The sequence below is a fragment of the Lepisma saccharinum genome, chromosome 3 (genome assembly GCF_977018435.1).
Source record: "Lepisma saccharinum chromosome 3, izLepSacc3.1, whole genome shotgun sequence".
Taxonomy (NCBI): domain Eukaryota; kingdom Metazoa; phylum Arthropoda; class Insecta; order Zygentoma; family Lepismatidae; genus Lepisma; species Lepisma saccharinum.
In genome coordinates this window covers 120,668,362-120,684,778 of record NC_139231.1, presented here as the reverse complement: position 1 = coordinate 120,684,778, position 16,417 = coordinate 120,668,362, and the positions used below count along the sequence as shown (strand labels likewise).

At 38.2% G+C, this 16,417-nt stretch overlaps 1 protein-coding gene and 1 non-coding gene across 2 annotated transcripts in view; one reads left to right on the top strand and one right to left on the bottom strand.

The window, feature by feature from the left end:
* Positions 1–296: 296 nt before the first annotated feature.
* On the bottom strand, positions 297–368 carry TRNAW-CCA (transfer RNA tryptophan (anticodon CCA)). The gene has a single exon. It is a non-coding gene; the product is annotated as a tRNA-Trp (tRNA).
* An 11,967-nt stretch (positions 369–12,335) lies between these two features.
* Positions 12,336–16,417, top strand: part of sty (sprouty signaling antagonist) — a 40,656-nt gene continuing 36,574 nt past the window's right edge. The window contains exon 1 of the mRNA XM_083119332.1: positions 12,336–12,962. The gene's annotated coding sequence lies outside the window, so the exon portion shown is untranslated. The remainder of the gene's footprint in view (positions 12,963–16,417) is intronic.

Genomic DNA, 16,417 nt, shown 5'->3' with positions numbered 1-16,417 from the left:
TCAATGCACGACCTATTGCATTCCTATACCTAACTCTGAACAGTCCAATGTTACTCTATGAACTTTTGTATGAAAGCCGCAACCGTTGTATTTTTCTTTCATTTTGACCAGTTTATGTTCAAATCAAATGTTAAACATATGTTTAACTTCAATGAATCAAATTATTTTGTCTGAATCAGGACTATTGTAGAGTTGCAGAATGTATTCTAATAGTTGTTGTTGGCCAAATTATAATGACGATTTATATTTTGAAGAACAACATTTGTGATAATATTGAGGGGGGAAAAAATAGTCCTTGACCCCGACGTGATTTGAACACGCAACCTTCTGATCTGGAGTCAGACGCGCTACCGTTGCGCCACGAGGTCAACCTTATGTTACTTTCTGTTGGGTAAGCATAGAAGCTGTGTGATGCTTGTTCTGCTATCTAATCTTTATCTATTTATGTCTCAGCAAACAATCACTTCATTGAAGATATTGATTCCAATCTGTCCTAGTGACAGGCTGCAAGATTCAATAAAAAAGAGTAACAACAGTGCTGTTGATTATGAAACTTAATACGTGACAATTTTCTCAAAAAATACATGGAAGAATCTGCGAATACATTTTTAAGTTGATGTTTATTTTCTTACTAAATATTCTAATCATAGTTTTGAATGTCAAATGATTTTGAAAAGTAGAAAGCGTGTATATTTCTTAAAAATCAATATTTCGTACTTCAAACGCTTGGAATTTTGATGGATATAATATTTATTTTCTTTTAGTATGCATTTGCCGAGCAAAGAAATTTGTTATTGCCAACCAACCGATTAAACTTCAAAATATCGTTTGGAAGACACGTGAGGGTTTAAGTTGGAGGAAGGAGAAATATAAAGTTTAAACACATTGTTGCTGCAAAGCGTCCACACAAGATTTTCCAAAAAAGACGTAAAATGACCATGGAACTGCTGAAAGCTGAACTTCAAATTTCCATACCATGACGTGCAGAACCTTATGATTGCTGAAGTGGTGTGAAGTACAAGTTCAATAGTAATGCCCCAATATTGCATCATCTTCAATAGGCATGTCAAGAAAATTGATTTTGTGTTAAGTTACTGCAGTTATTGTGTCAAATCTAGGGTGACCAGATATACTCTTTTTAAGAGTATTATACTCTTTTAGAGGTTCATATACTCTATACTCTTTTCAATTTGCAAAAATCCCCAAATATACTCTTTTCCTTGCTATTTAATTTCATTCATTATTTTACGCGTAAAAATGCGTTAAAATCCACAGAAAGAAAAGAACCAATGATGGGTAAGTGGATGTCAGTACAGGCTGAGTCAAATTTCAAAGTGATTGTGCCTCTTGTAAAATTCTTGTTTAGTCTGCCTGGTACAAATGTTGATTGTGAAAGAGTCTTCAGTGTCATGAAAACTTATTTGAGAGAGGAAAAAGTACACTCCTGGTGTCAACACTTGAACAAGTAATGCAAGTGAAATTCAATGTGAACATGACATGTAAAGAATTTGGACTGGCAATAAAGAATGACTTGAACATACTCAAGAAAGCAAAATCATCCCAGAAGTATGAATGATGGTGCCTATTGGTGAGGAAGTATTTGTAATTAGCTAATTACATTAGACCCATAAGTAATTTGAATCTGTAGAGTGTAAGCCTATTTTATAGGGGCTATAATAGAAGCAAAAACAAATAGCCACCCTTATTTTCGTTTTATTTTTTATGTTTTGTGCATGCGCACCTTCAACCTATAGACTATACTCTTTTTGGTCAACAAATATCTGGTCACCCTAGTCAAATCTAATTTTTAAATTTTGCTTTTGATGTAAATAAATTCATGGCATTTCATTATGAAGAATTTTGTTGTAATTTTACGGCTTCAGAAGAGTTTTGTTTTGTTTACTTGCAAATTGTAGTTTCTTAGGTGGTTTTGAACAAGTTGATTTCCTTTTTTTATTCACAGTAGCAAGCCCAGAAACAGATAGCAGCTGATATTTAGGACATTAGTTAGGGTTTGAAGGCTGTAAAGAAATCTTCAGGCAAGACTATTCTCATCCCTAATCCCAATCAGTTTTTTTTCCGTACTTGAAATAATAGCAACATTGAAATGTAACGTATTACCATACCCCCTCCCCCCTTTTTTTTAACAGGGAGTACAAGTGCAGGTCTACTATCAGGCTGGTCCTAAGGAAACCTGTCCTGTTCTGCGGTCCCTTCCAACAAAACAGACCAATCTGAGAAGCTACCCAGAGGAATGGGGTGAGCAGGGAGCAAGGGTCCTTATCTCATCAGCAAACAAGCTACTGGCGACTTGACTTTTGGACTTGCCCGAAACTTGATACATGGCGCTCCCAAAAGACATGTTTGAAAGCAGCGATCTACGTTATGTTGGATCAACAAAAGTCTCATTGAAGTTTTTTGGGGGTCTACACTGTTATGGAAATCGGGGGAAAAGAACTGCCTGTCTTCGATTTACCAATGGGCCAAGAATTGCGGATAAAATGGTAACAGATTGTGTACGATTTGTATGTGGTAACTGTAAGTGGCGCCCACATCTTCAATTTGTGGGTGCGATATGTATTTTACTGAAAAAATCACCACCATGTACCTACATAATCTTGTGCTTAGTTTCTCGTACTTGTATTGTTATTATTATTATACTGAACTTGTGATGATGTAAAAGATTGTAGGATCCGTTGTATTATTTTGTAATTATATTCAACTTTGTAATTTTGTATCAACTCTTTTGACATAGTGATGTACCTGGCTGTCAAATCGTGCTCATCACTTAATAATAATAATTATTATTATATGACGTATCTCCTAGCACCGTAAAATCATTTAATTATTTATGGTTTGCAGCAGGGGCGGATACAGATTTCTTTCGGGTGAAGGGGCGGTAAACAACTCTAAGAAAGATATTTTTAATATTGTTTTATAAATTTTGAATATCTATTTTTATTTCCAGCCAGAAGCACAAAATGTGAAAAAAACGAGCAGTGAAAATTATTGAAACTTTTGCCATTTCACATAATTAAAAGTAATTAATGTGCAACGTTTGTCTCTGTTGCATGCGTAGCCGAATCAGGGAAAAATGCGCCCGGGAAAAATGCGCTCTCGCAATAAAAGTGGGAAAAATGCGCCCTCCCAAGAGTAACCACATTAGAAAGTGGGAAAAATGCGTCCAGCACACATGATCAGTCAGCAGGAGAAACTGACAGCGTTTCTTGACTACTTTGTGCAACAATGGCTGCAAAATCCAAATCTACCAGTTGATGTGTGGCACTGTGGAATACAGCGGATACAAATATGACAGGGCTAGCATCGGTTTGGAAGGAACGAAGAGGAAATGAACGTACATAAAACTGGATGAACAGATTAGCAAATTTTACATACTTACAAAACAAGCACACCCAAGGACCTTACCAAGTGCCTGAGAAGTCTGGCGTACACCCAAAAAATGGAGTAAAAGATCGTCAACGGAGGTCACAAGAAATGGAAATACAAATGTAAATAAAAACTTTAATGAAATAAAATAAAAATTACAAAAGTAAAATTAAAAAAAATTATGACAACGGACATCATCTCCAGCTTCTAAACACGCCAGAAAAATGAATATTTTTACTGTACTTTAAAAACAAAATTATCTTTCCTGACAGTCCCAAGCCTGTGTTAAGTGTGAGGGGAAGCTGCGTAAAGGTTGTTTTAATCAATATATTATCATATTGGTGAAGGTTGTGTGTGCTGGGCGCATTTTTCCCACTTTTCATTGTGGTTACTCTTGAGAAGGCGCATTTTTCCCACTTTTATTACGAGAGCGCAATTTTCCCGGGCGCATTTTTCCCGACACCGCGTAGCCACCCTATGACCCTAACTTGAGAAAGTAACATGATAGGTGGTCCCGATATTTTAAATTAAAAATGTGTGGTACGTAGGCATTCTGAACACTTTGTAAGCGTCTTGATGAGTCAAGGATCGAAAATCAACTGAAACAAATAAAGCGAAAATATAAAAGAGAGCAATACATTTATTTAAAAAAAAAAGAAAAGCATTCCCTAGTTTTGTATTTTTTCTTGTTTAATTTATGTTGTGTATTTTTGTATATTGATTTACTACGAATCAGAGAGTTCAGGGTTCGACAGCAGGTGGAGGCACATATTGGTTCGGATCCCACTTCAAACTGTAGGTCCAGTCCCAATTAGCACATCTGTGCATAAAAGTGGACTTAACAACTCAAACTCGTTGACGGCGAAACGGAGAGAGAGATCAGTACGATTGTCGACAATTAATAGAAAACATGTTTCCAAGTCGTCGCCTTGTAAGCAAAGGGTCCCGGGTTCGATACCTGGTGGAGGAACATTGCACAGTGGTTCAAATCCCATTTCAAACTGTAGGCCCAGTCCCGATTAGCCTATCTGTGCATAAAGTGGATTTAAAACATCAATTCAATATGTATTCAAATCTCTTGCTGTAAATACTGGTTGCATAGTGAAGGAAGCAATGCATGTAGATGTATTTTTTTTCGAAGAAACGTGTAATAGGTTCTCTTTCCATTTACCAGAAGGAAAAGGTAAAAAGAGGTGGGGAGTGGAGGGGGTTAGCGGAAGAGAGGCACAGCAGTGAGCAGGAAAGACAAGAGTTCACGGGCCGCTGATACAGTAGCACATTCCAAGGTCACGTCCGTCCTTTCAGACAAAAGAACATCGTACGCATGCAATTAGTTTGGCGAAACTCATACATATTTTATTAGGGGAAATTCTACAATTATTTCACACCGCCTCCCCACTCCTTCGTTAACGACTCTTTTTTGCTTCTTGCCGTAATCAGCCGAGTAGATTTTAAACTTGTAAAAATCTTGCCAACTTGCAGGTTTGGTTTTTTAAATAACCAAAATGAAGGCAAAAGGGAATATGTTGTGCGATTATCAATTCGGGTTTTGTAGGATGTAACGGAGAATGACATAGATATTTTAGTGCAACTGAATTTGATAATTCCAAGACAATTAAAACATGATAATTCTATAGAGTGGAGTCCTCAAAATCGGATCGGCCTGCAAACCGAATCGTCCTATAAGGTTTGCTGTCTCCAGCGCTGAACATATTATGGCGTGGTGATGTATTCTGTATTCTACCATTCTCACTGAGTGACCTCATGCTTCGTGCAGACAGTAGCGGACGGGTACAGTGTTCACTCTGTATTCATTGTGACAAAGCGATTCGAAACATACCGTTGACGTGAGCCATTGTGTGTGTTTACTGCTGTGAAATATTTCTTCAGTACTTGGTTAAGCTCATAAGGTAAGCATTGTTGTAATAGGTGTTGATGTTTGTATGTTATAAATAGGAGGAATACTATCTATACAAATACGATGTCATTAACTTTTTCATGGTCATTGTAGCTGTTGCTTGTGTAGGCGGTACTTTGCAGTTCGTATACTAATCCTTTAAATCGGATCATAAAAAGTAGTGCAAATCGGATCACCACAAAATAGCACAATACGTAAACAGAATGTATGATTAGATGTTAGAATAGGAAAATTCTGATATAACACACACACACACACACACACACATATGTGTGTATATATATATATAAAAGATAGATCTATAACTAGTAAAGTCGGGAATAGCAATGATAGCATTAATGCAATTCAAATACAATAGTTAGATATTGAAAATAACAGTAACAATTTTGAGCACACTAAGGTATTGTTTTCTTTTTATTTGCAGCCAATCATGGCAAGGAGAAAGAGCAAACCACACGTCCCTAGGCCTACAAAGCAGTGGCCTGAAGTTGCAATGGCTGAGGCAGTACGTGTATGCAAGGAGGAAGGCCTGTCGCTCCGAAAGGCTGTTAGTTTGTGCGGGGTCCCTTATACAACACTTCAACGACGAATTTCTTCAGAGAAGTTGTGTCGCACCAGTCAACACATGCTTTTCCAAAGCACTAAACTGTTCAATCTGTATTGTATTAATCTATGTTGAAATATTTTCTTTAAAAATGTTAGAAATATGTTATTGTTAATATCTGAATGGGTAAAGGATTGTTTAACTTAATTCTTGCAGAAGTGCTAAAACTATGGATATGTAAACAACCATGTAGTTACCTTGGTAAAATGTAAACAAATGTTTGATATAAAAGAGCAAGACCTTTGTAAGCCAGCGGGACATTCTCCTGGTTGCTGAAAGGCTGATGATTCAGGGGACGTTGGGGAAATATCTTGCTTCGTTCTTAGGTTCGGCTGGTGTACTTGTACTCCAGGTTGGCAGATACATATTTCACAACCCAACTCTGAATAAGGTGTTCTCCTGCATCATCAAAAGGACCAGGGTTATAAACTTCGGTACAACTAATAGGTTTAGGTCTACAAGTTGTATCGGGTGAATTGTCTGTTTGAAAAGTATATATTTGTATATCATCGGAAGTTTAAATAAATCTTCGAGTAAGAGATCTGGATGATCTTTCATTTCAAACCTACATAAGTGATAATTAAAAATAAATCCTGCACCACAGACCACGCAAGGGTTTGGTCCTACTAACCCTAGGAAGCCTTTGAGAAGTTCGGTAAAAGGGTTGTAACCGACTAACATAAAGTCCTAAAGAAGGTACGTGTCAAAGTGAAGGATCATGGGCACCCACTCTGTTCAAAGAACAAGAAAAGGACTTCGCGGATCAGTTAATTTATCTTTCTAAACGGGGTTTTGGGCTTACCAGAAAACAATTGAGAAAAGCTGCTTTTGAATATGCGGAACTCAATAACTTAAAACATACGTTCAACAGGGGAAAGAAGGTGTTGCAGGAAATAACTGGTACTACGGTTTTATGAAGAGACATAACACTTTGAAACTTAAAAACATCAAGGTCTGTCCTCGGGTACAGCACCTCACTTTCTATGAACAACTCTACTGAACCTCCACAAGATAGAGTAGATTATTCTCAGAATTTACAAACATAACATCCTATCCTCACCAAAAAAGCCACCAACTCCAGCACGAAAGAGAAAACAACAAGAGAAGAAAGACTCCCATGTCACATCGCCCAATAATATGAAAGAATTACGAGACCTTGCAGCAGCATCTAAAAGTACAGAAGTGCTGCTAAAATCTAAGCGGCGACAGAACATCACATTATAGAAAAAGAGAGACGGCATTTCTTCAACTGATAGCTCCACCAGTTCTGATGACGAATCGTTAGAGGAAAGTCAAGGTAGCGAGCGACAAGTGTGGATTTTGTGTGCGGTTATACTCAGATTTAAATGACAGTTTTATGGGCGATTGATTGGCTTTCTTGCATGCGGTGCTCAGCGTGGTGTACCATGAACAATGTGTTGGAGCACAAGGTAAAAATACATTAATTTGTGGGAAGTGTTTTGTGTAGGGAAAAGTGTTTTGTGTAGTGAATAATGTATTCAGTAATGCAAGGTGTTATGTGTAGTGAAAGGTGTTAGTGAAATTTTGGACAAATATGTTTGTCACTGCGGTTATATTTCAGCTACTACCCTATGATCCGCTTTCAAGGATACGTGATCTGGTTTGCAGGACATTTTTACAAAAAAAATATTTTGTAGTTCCTTTAGTTTTCAATATGTAACTTTATTAATATGCAAATGTAGAAAACAGCATTTCGGGCACATATGTAGCAATGATGTAGGCTACCTGTCGGATGCTGTTCAATTCGTGTCAAAAAAAAATGACTACATTCGATTTTATGGGTGTTTCATTTGAAAGTGATCCGATTTTGAGGACTCCGCTTTATTCATCGAAAAAATATGACAGTTAATAAACAATTGAAAAATGAAAATCCTAAACATTGTTGTCGCCAGAAATTTTTGTTGATTCCGTCGACGGAAAGGCTTGATATCGATCCACCAGATACAACAACTTTTCATTATTTTATACATAATACATTACATTTACGTTATTTTTTCAAACAGTTAGTAACTGAAATGCATAGTTATTATTTTATGTTATTAACTTTTACACACAAATGTTTGGATTAAATTTTAGTCATCAAGTTTATGTTGTGTGACCAATCACTTAATTTTTGGCATTTTGAAAAGCGTGGAACCATTTATTCTCTGCATTAATTAGTAGAATATGAAAACATAACCAGGTTCCCGTACTTTACACTATTTCTTTCTTCTAACCTAGGTTTTGCTTTGGTTATTCTGTTCGCATATTAACTGAACTTTATTTCATTATCTGAACTTTATTTCTGTTAAAAAGAATAAAAATACCAAGCGTTCTACTTTTTTGTAACTTGAACGATGTCAATTTCCAGGGAGATTGCCGAACCTGACGCCCATGATTCTAAAATAGCTGAAAATATGATAATTCTAAAATAATCGGAAAATGTGATGAATCTAGAATATAAAGTGTATTTTTTTAACAACACAAGAATGGATTGAATTATGTAATTTTGGAGATGCAAGTGGATAAAAACAAACGTTTTTCATTTCTTTAATGATCCTTTGCAATGGCATTTTTTAAAAGCACTACTGTAATTTATAAGGGGTATAACGGATGCAAACTGGATTTTTATTTATTTATTTATTTATTTCCCTTCAACAGAGACAAGTCTCCAATTACAGAAAGGTAATATCAAAGTATTACATTTTCATTTATAACTTGTATGTACGTACACACGTACACATTCTCCCTCCTTCCTCCTTTACACACACACACACATGGCTTTATGGCTTTTGGTGGACGTACAATACCACCACCCTTGTTCCAGAAATTTGAAAATTTGTAACGTATCTCTTCCAGTCCTTACGAAACAAAATTAACATCTGAATGCTGTTTTCTGACCAGGACGAAAATAGCAGATCGGTAAATAGGCTACTATGTTCGAGTCAGTGGCGTGCCCATACCGCCTCCCCTTTGGCCGAGCATTTCTTGACAAAAAAGAACGCCAGACTCAAGAAAAGATGGCAAGATGAGGATTGATTACTAAAAATAGTTTACGCAACCTTCCACCTTTCGAAAATGCTGGGCACCCCACTGTTTCCAGTTCGTCTACATGGAGGTGCACATGAAACTTGCATTTCGAGTCTGAAAACCTCATTTTCGTGACTTCTATATCATTTCAATGTCTCGCGTGATTGACGATGAGTCCCTTGAAACGCCAGACCCCAGCCCCCCTGTTTTTGCACCTTTTATGACTGACCGATGCAAGCAATAAAAATACTCCATTAATGTGATTAAGCTAACAGAAGTAAGCAAACTTTGTTTCGTGATGGTCTCAAATTTGAAATTTGTTTTTTTTCCAACAGGGTGGAAAATTCCATAACCAATTAATGGCTGAACATATTAGAAACTTTCAAAGTAATCAAGCAAAAAGGCACCATAGAATGCAAAATAAGCACTGGAAAATCCGTTTTCATCGAAATAGGTATTTATTAGTGCAATGGGCTACAACAGACAGAAAAAAAGGAGGTATTTTCTTTTTGCACTAAAATGAATTTTCAACTTCACAGCCTACATTTTCAGGAATGGGAACAAAACATGGATTTTAGGGCAAATGTTAACCTAGTTATAATCTAATGGGACTTTTTCTTATCTAAGATGAAATTGCTTGAATGTTCACTGTTCATTCACATTAAATTATTTATTTTCAGTTTTCCATTTAAGATGGATTTGAAAAATCTTTGGCGTTGCATGTGCTAAAGCCATCTCATTCAATGTAGCTGCTATGTTGAAGTTGTGGGACCTTATATTATGAGCATTGGCGTGCGCACGGGGGATGCCAGGGGTTCCTGGGCTCCCTTTATTTTGTGTGGTCAAAAAATATAGAAACAACCATTAAAATAATGGAAATGATTTCCATGTTTTAAAAAAGTAAGGAATGTCGTTTTATTTGAGAACGACCATCTCCCACCCTTCCCAGAACAATGGGATATTGTTCATTATAATAATCAGCAATCGCGTAGTAAAGATGGCACAGAGCTCCTCCACAAATAGGCCCGGCCTTATTCTTTACCCGAGCACAGCCTCGATTGCTCATTCTTCAATTCACAAAACTTATTTGTTTATTTACATTATTACCTGTTCTGTTATATTTCTTATATTACCTCATACCGCGGAGTTCTGGACGGGCCGGGTGGGGGGTTGCCCTCCCCATACTTAAAAAAAAAGACTAAAAAAATAACACATGATTAAGTTCAGTTACTACATTTTTGTTATGAAGCCATACCGCAAATCTTGACGTTTGGCATGTTGGCATTTGCGGTAATTGCATCGCAATAGCGGGTCTTAGACGATTTGATTGATGTGTACAGTTTGAAGAAAGAGAAACGTAAAATGACTGTGTTGAGTCAACAGTTACTGCTGGGGCATCAAAAGAACTTTTCAATTTAATTTTTCTAAAATTTCTGAAGCTTACTATTGTACCGTAACTTTTTCAAAGTAATACGAGTATTGTATCAATAAAAAATTAATAAAATGCAATAATCGTACTGTTTTGCTTCTTTTAAAACTGACAACCAATATACTAATTAATATTTGTTTACTTAAGCGAGGAAATTTAACATTTTCAAATCTAAAAGGCCTAACACTAAGTGTTTTTAAGTTAGTTTTTTATTATTATTTCCGGGGAAAGGCCTCCGAACCCCTTATAAACTAGGGATATTCAAAAACTCTCAGGTACATCATATGCTTCTCCGTGAGTCTGCCCCACCCCCTTCCCGAAGCAAAAGCTCAAACTCCGCCCATGTATTACCTGTAGAGATATAACCTAGTATTGTAAGAGTTGGATATCCTGTACGAATATTGATTTCCAACTCATTTAAATAATGTCAGAAACTATCATGTTAAAATGTCATCTTCATATACCTAATAGTTTTTGTGAGAAAGAAAATGAAGTGACGGCAATGAGGCTAACATTGTCCAGATAGGCAATTGAAACTCCACTTGGTTTCGTTAAATCAACTTCGTTCGTTCAGTGAATGGAGAAAAGTGTGTGTAAGAAAGGGACAACACTAGCAGTGTTATTATATTGAAGTGGAAACCTTCAAACTTCGGGAAACAAGATGGACTCTCTGATCTCAAGATTACACATCCACTACGGTCATTCTGTTGCTAGGGTTCATATCGTACAGTACAAAAGTACGCTGGCAAACAAACATCACATTGTGGACTTGTCAGTCGGTTAGCTTGTCAATGGTTGAGACTTTATGTAACTTCCATGAGGCCTGCCAGACAAACACAAGGAAAAGCGTGGCGGAGGAATCGGTTTTGAATAGCAAAACGGTCCTCGAACAGTTTGGTTATGAAATAATTTGTTCCCTAGCTTTGGACAGGAAGCTGAGAACTGGAGCACTCGTAATGAAAGTGCCATTCTTTCTATTTGTTTGACCAATCGAAAGTATCGTTTATTCTGACATTATCTTATCTGTGGCTCAACAAATTTCTCCCCCCTTGGCTAGGTAACTTCCTGTCGCCCCTCCAAACCTTCTCCTCCCGCCCTTCAGGTAGTTCGTACCAGTTCGCTGCACTGAAAATGGAACGCATCTTCCGCCGTGTTCGATTCAATAAACAGCAGAACTGTTGAATCGAGACTAGCTCGTTCATTCATGCATCCATTGAAGCAAGAGCCCCCTCTTTACGCCCCCCCCCCAATCTTCTCGCTCTCCATTCATACAATGTCAACCATTCTCTTTTTTCGCAAGCGAACGTTATTCATGAATACATCCGAGTCGGGGGAGAGAGGGAGGATACGTTACATGATACGAGTGCGTATGAATATGTTACGCTTATTTATGTCGTGTGTGACACGTTTATGGCGGAAAAAAGTCACTCATATTTTAGTTCTGAGTGGGAGTGTAAAACCATAACATCGGGCTGGTTAGGATCGTGTGGCGTTGACGAATAACACAACACCGGAAACATGTATGGCAAAGTGGTGGGCCAAAAATAACGTACGTGTATCCCTTACGAGCCCCCTCCCCCTCCTCCGTGTTATGCGAAGACAGAGCGAGAGCATGACTGGCTGAAACGGAAATGTTTCAAGTTTTCCTGATTTTTATGTTCAATGTCACCCATCCAAATTCGTTAGAAAACTTCCACTCCCACCTTCAATGAATGAACGTGTCTATTTCTCCCTCCCCTCCCCTCTCCTCCTCCCTGAAACCTCATCTAAAAATCAATAGCCGGAAATCGTTGCCATAGCAACTGTAATCAAAAACAACGTCGGGCGGAGCTTGTGCTGAAGAACCCAGCCCCGAGACCATGAATGAACGAAATTGGTTTGTACCGGGTAGGGGAGGGCAAGGAGGGGAGGAAGAGAGTGAGGAGACCGGACTCGACGCATGCGCAGAGCTCGCATAAACCTGACAATCGAGGCGTTAGTTGTTCGTGAAGCTTCATGGCGGAGAACGACCTGGGAATCTTGCAAGCCAATGTCTGGAATTTTCGAGCTTCTTACTTGCAAAATCGACTGCATCTGTAGGATTACAGTGTGAAACTTACTTCCATAACAGTTAATCCGTTCTCGTGTGCTTCCAGGATCAAGTGTGGTGTTAGTTTTTCGTTCGTAGCCCTTTCCCTGCTGCTTCAAGTGTTCGTTCTATGGACGACAGTTGGCACAAAGCGGCAATCTGCCAGCGATTGAAGATTCCAACAGTCGTGGACATAAAATAGTGAGACAAGCAGTGTTCTTACGTCGTTTCAAAGTTAAGCCAGTTTAATTACCAAAAAGAGAAATAGCAGTAAATGAAAATAGAGTCAGTTTCGTAGCAGTTACGGTTATCCAAAGGGAATATAAAAGAAAATGGTAAACGTATGAATGATAGCAGAAAAAGTGCGACAGTGTCACCGAAGGAACTTCACAGTTTCGTACCTGGGATATATGGTCTTTTAAGAGAAGGATTCGTTAACTACCTCTCCCCAGGAATTTTTAGCAAGGCCAGGATTTCTTGTTTTGGAATTAATTCCGTTGTACGCCCTGGACGCTACGACTTAAAGGTAAGAGTCCATTTGTGAAAATTAGATTATGGTAATTCGAAGAGTATTCTGTTACCTTATTTGTCGCGCATGAGTGTGTGTGTGTGTGTGTGTGAAAGTTGTTCATTCATTCTCTGTTTCATTGTATGAGCGAATGCTTTGGAAGCCGGCGGGGGAAGGGGGGAGGTAAGCTCTGAAGGACGCTTGAAGGTACGTGCAAGGCAACACCTGTTGTTTCGTAGTAGTGAATTGTTTCATATCGCACGCTTTGAACCACTGTTCTGTATACTTCCTTTATATTCCCGACTTGAAGTAAAATTATAGTTTTTACAGCGTATATGACGTAGTGTTTTAATTGCGTTCATGTGAATCTCCTGTGTAAGACGGGTGAACTTTCTAAGCACACCAGTCGTCTTGAGTTGGCTTTTACATTCATTCTGGCTCCGACCAGCCTCCCCTCCTCATACTTTCCAAAGTTGGCTGTTGGAACCGTGCGGTAGCCCATCCCAGCTTAGCCACGAAGCCAGAGGATGTCAGTGTTTCCAAATGCCACTGTGAAATTATTGGTTTCGGATAAATATAGTTATTTTATTCAGCTTTGAGATTTGTTTCCTACCGTAGAGGCGCTCTTATATGCTACACATCTCAATGGATAATGTTAGTCATACATTTATTTGAAACCACGATGCTCTACAGTTAAAGAACTCTTAGTTCGTTATTGACATAGACATAGCCTAATTAAACTTACTCCAAGACCTTTATTTCAAAGTTTTATATAGATACGAAATTGTGATCAAAGTACATGCTTTACCAGCTTCTTGATAACGAAACACTACTTCAGCCGTTGTGATTTTTGTACATATGCTAAATACGGCCTTGAAAATGTTTAGTTCAAATAACTACGATAGTCCTTTTCCTAATTGTATCAGAACATTTAAAAGTTATAATCGAAATAGTCACGAAAATAACCGCGATTGCTTAACGTTGCTGGCTTTGAATGTTTCCTGTATAAAGCATACTTTTATCTTCATATACATAATGTGTCAAATCACCTTTTTCACCAGGGGTCCCACTGGCCAGAAATAAGCTGAAAAGTCAGGGGAATTATTATTATTATTGGTGGGCAGGATTAAAAACCGAAAACACATTTCACCTTTCATCCCAACTGTTTCTTTTATCGGTAATATTTCATTTAAATATGTTCCTTTATTATATTTTATTATTTATTGTTAACGATGTTGAGGATGTTAAGGACATAACAATTAATTTTTAACCCCGTCTGTGATGTTACTGCATTACAGTGGCCTGGAAAATTATTTAAAAGTACCTGAAGAAGTCAGGGAATTTGATTTTTTTTAATGAATGGGAGCCGCCTTACAACAAGCTGTTCCCACCCCTTTTTATTATTTTACGACTGTCGGGGTTTGTACACTTCCTCATGCATTTCCCGCGTAACTTAAAATTCTTTGGGAATTTTCTGTAGCTTTGACAGTAACATTGCGTTTTATAGCTGTTGATGCTAATGAAAAGTAATATTAGAATGAACTCTGATATAGGTAAATACAAACATTTGAGTAGATGTAGGTATATCTGCATATTACAGCATTTATTTTAATGCACATACGCATTAAAACACATAGCCTATATGTGTTCATCATGGTTATTGGTTGCACGACTTTCAGCGTGCGTTTGAAACCATATTACAATTTGTAAAGCGCTCTTCCGTAGCTACCAAATAGTCGGTATGTTTCATCATAAATCTATCAGTGGCCCCGTGCAGAGTTCGGTTCCCAGGAAAATGAGCTAAAGGTCCCGGGTTCGATCCCCGGCCGGTTCTAATCCGGGAACTTTTCTAACGTTGGTAGCGGCCCCGGCGCCCACTCAGCGTCGAATAACATGGGGGGTAAAGGCGGTCAGGGGCGTGATGCTGATCACACCACCCCACTAACGACCGGATCAAGAAAGTGTGGGGCCTTACCCCCACACCCCCTATACGCCTCCATGGCGTGGTGCTATGCACAGGGGAGCACTTTACCTTTTTTTTACATGACTAGGTGTTCGTGTTGAAAACTTGGTCTGCATAAATTTGCACGCAATGATAATTGCTCATGTTACAGTACATGGACGTCCGCAGGATTTGTTCCAGGGGGGACAAGGAAGGTATTTTTTTATCAGGGGGGGTAAACAAGGCACATTTTCCCCAATAGTATTGTTGCTCCCTCAAAAAACATTGCTTAGATTTGAATTTATCATTTTCGTGCAATAATTAACACACATTATTGTGGCTGGAATTAAATTGTATGTGAAAAATATATAATTTTTGGTTAGCTGTCATTTTCCAGGAGGCCAATGGCCCTCCTTGTCCCCCCTTCCGGACGCCCATGTTACAGTAGGTCTTGAAAGTTTGAATATGCTAACGGGAGAACCTGAGAAATTGAACGTTGAAGTAAAATTTCGGTTCATTTAGAATCTGTATGGCAGGATACATATGTCAAGTATCAATTATTTTGATCATGATTAAGACTATGAATGCATCGTTGCGTTCAAACTCACGAATATCCTTTAGGGAGTAGAAAACCACAAGCTTTTTCCATTTATAGTATTTCTCGCACCGATATCGTTCCCTCATTCATTTGGTGAAAGTTTCACAAGTTGGCAACACTACAGACGGCTTTCTCCCCTCTCTCTCGAGCCAGCAGGAAGTGGGATGAGGAGAAAAGACAGGATGTGGAGTGAGGGACGCAGTATCTGTGGAGAGGAAGGGGAGGGGAGGGATAGAGGCCCTGTGCCAGGCAGGGTGTCCTAACGAACATGATGTTCAAATTCCGATTGAACAGCCTTGCAACTGTTCCATGGATACAGAAGGAGCCGGATAGTAATGACTTGCGAGGCGGTGTATGAAATTTGGGAGCTTTCTCTCAAGTTTATTTTTTACGGTCGTGGTGGCGCTCACGTATAGCTGATGTTTTTTCGGCGGTTTGGGCGCTTTTTATGATTACGCCGCCTTCCTGACTTGCGTCTTGATTGTGAAGTTAATCTTTTTATAAACTTGTCTGAGCATCCAATCACTACGTATTGCTTCGTTTGCATTCGTACAATAAATTATAAGAAGGAATCATATTGCACTATAGTGATAAAATAGTATGCCTGGCTACAATGCTTGCTTTTCCAAATGCGTGTTTGCAAGGATTTGTAGAAATGGCAATCTGTACAACAACACCTATATCTTCAAACTATAGTTCACGTATAACTATTTTTTTATTGTTGATCCAGAACTATTTTTGTATTTATATTTGTATAATTTATTGTTTTTGATCTGAATTTGAATGTGACTGACACATATATAACTTCTATCCAGTAAACCAACCATAAATCATTTTCAAGACCGCCTTTGTACCAAATTCCAAAGGTACATAATTATGCAACTGATGTACGGCCATTTGTGCCATAAGATATATTGCTGAATCTGGAAATTA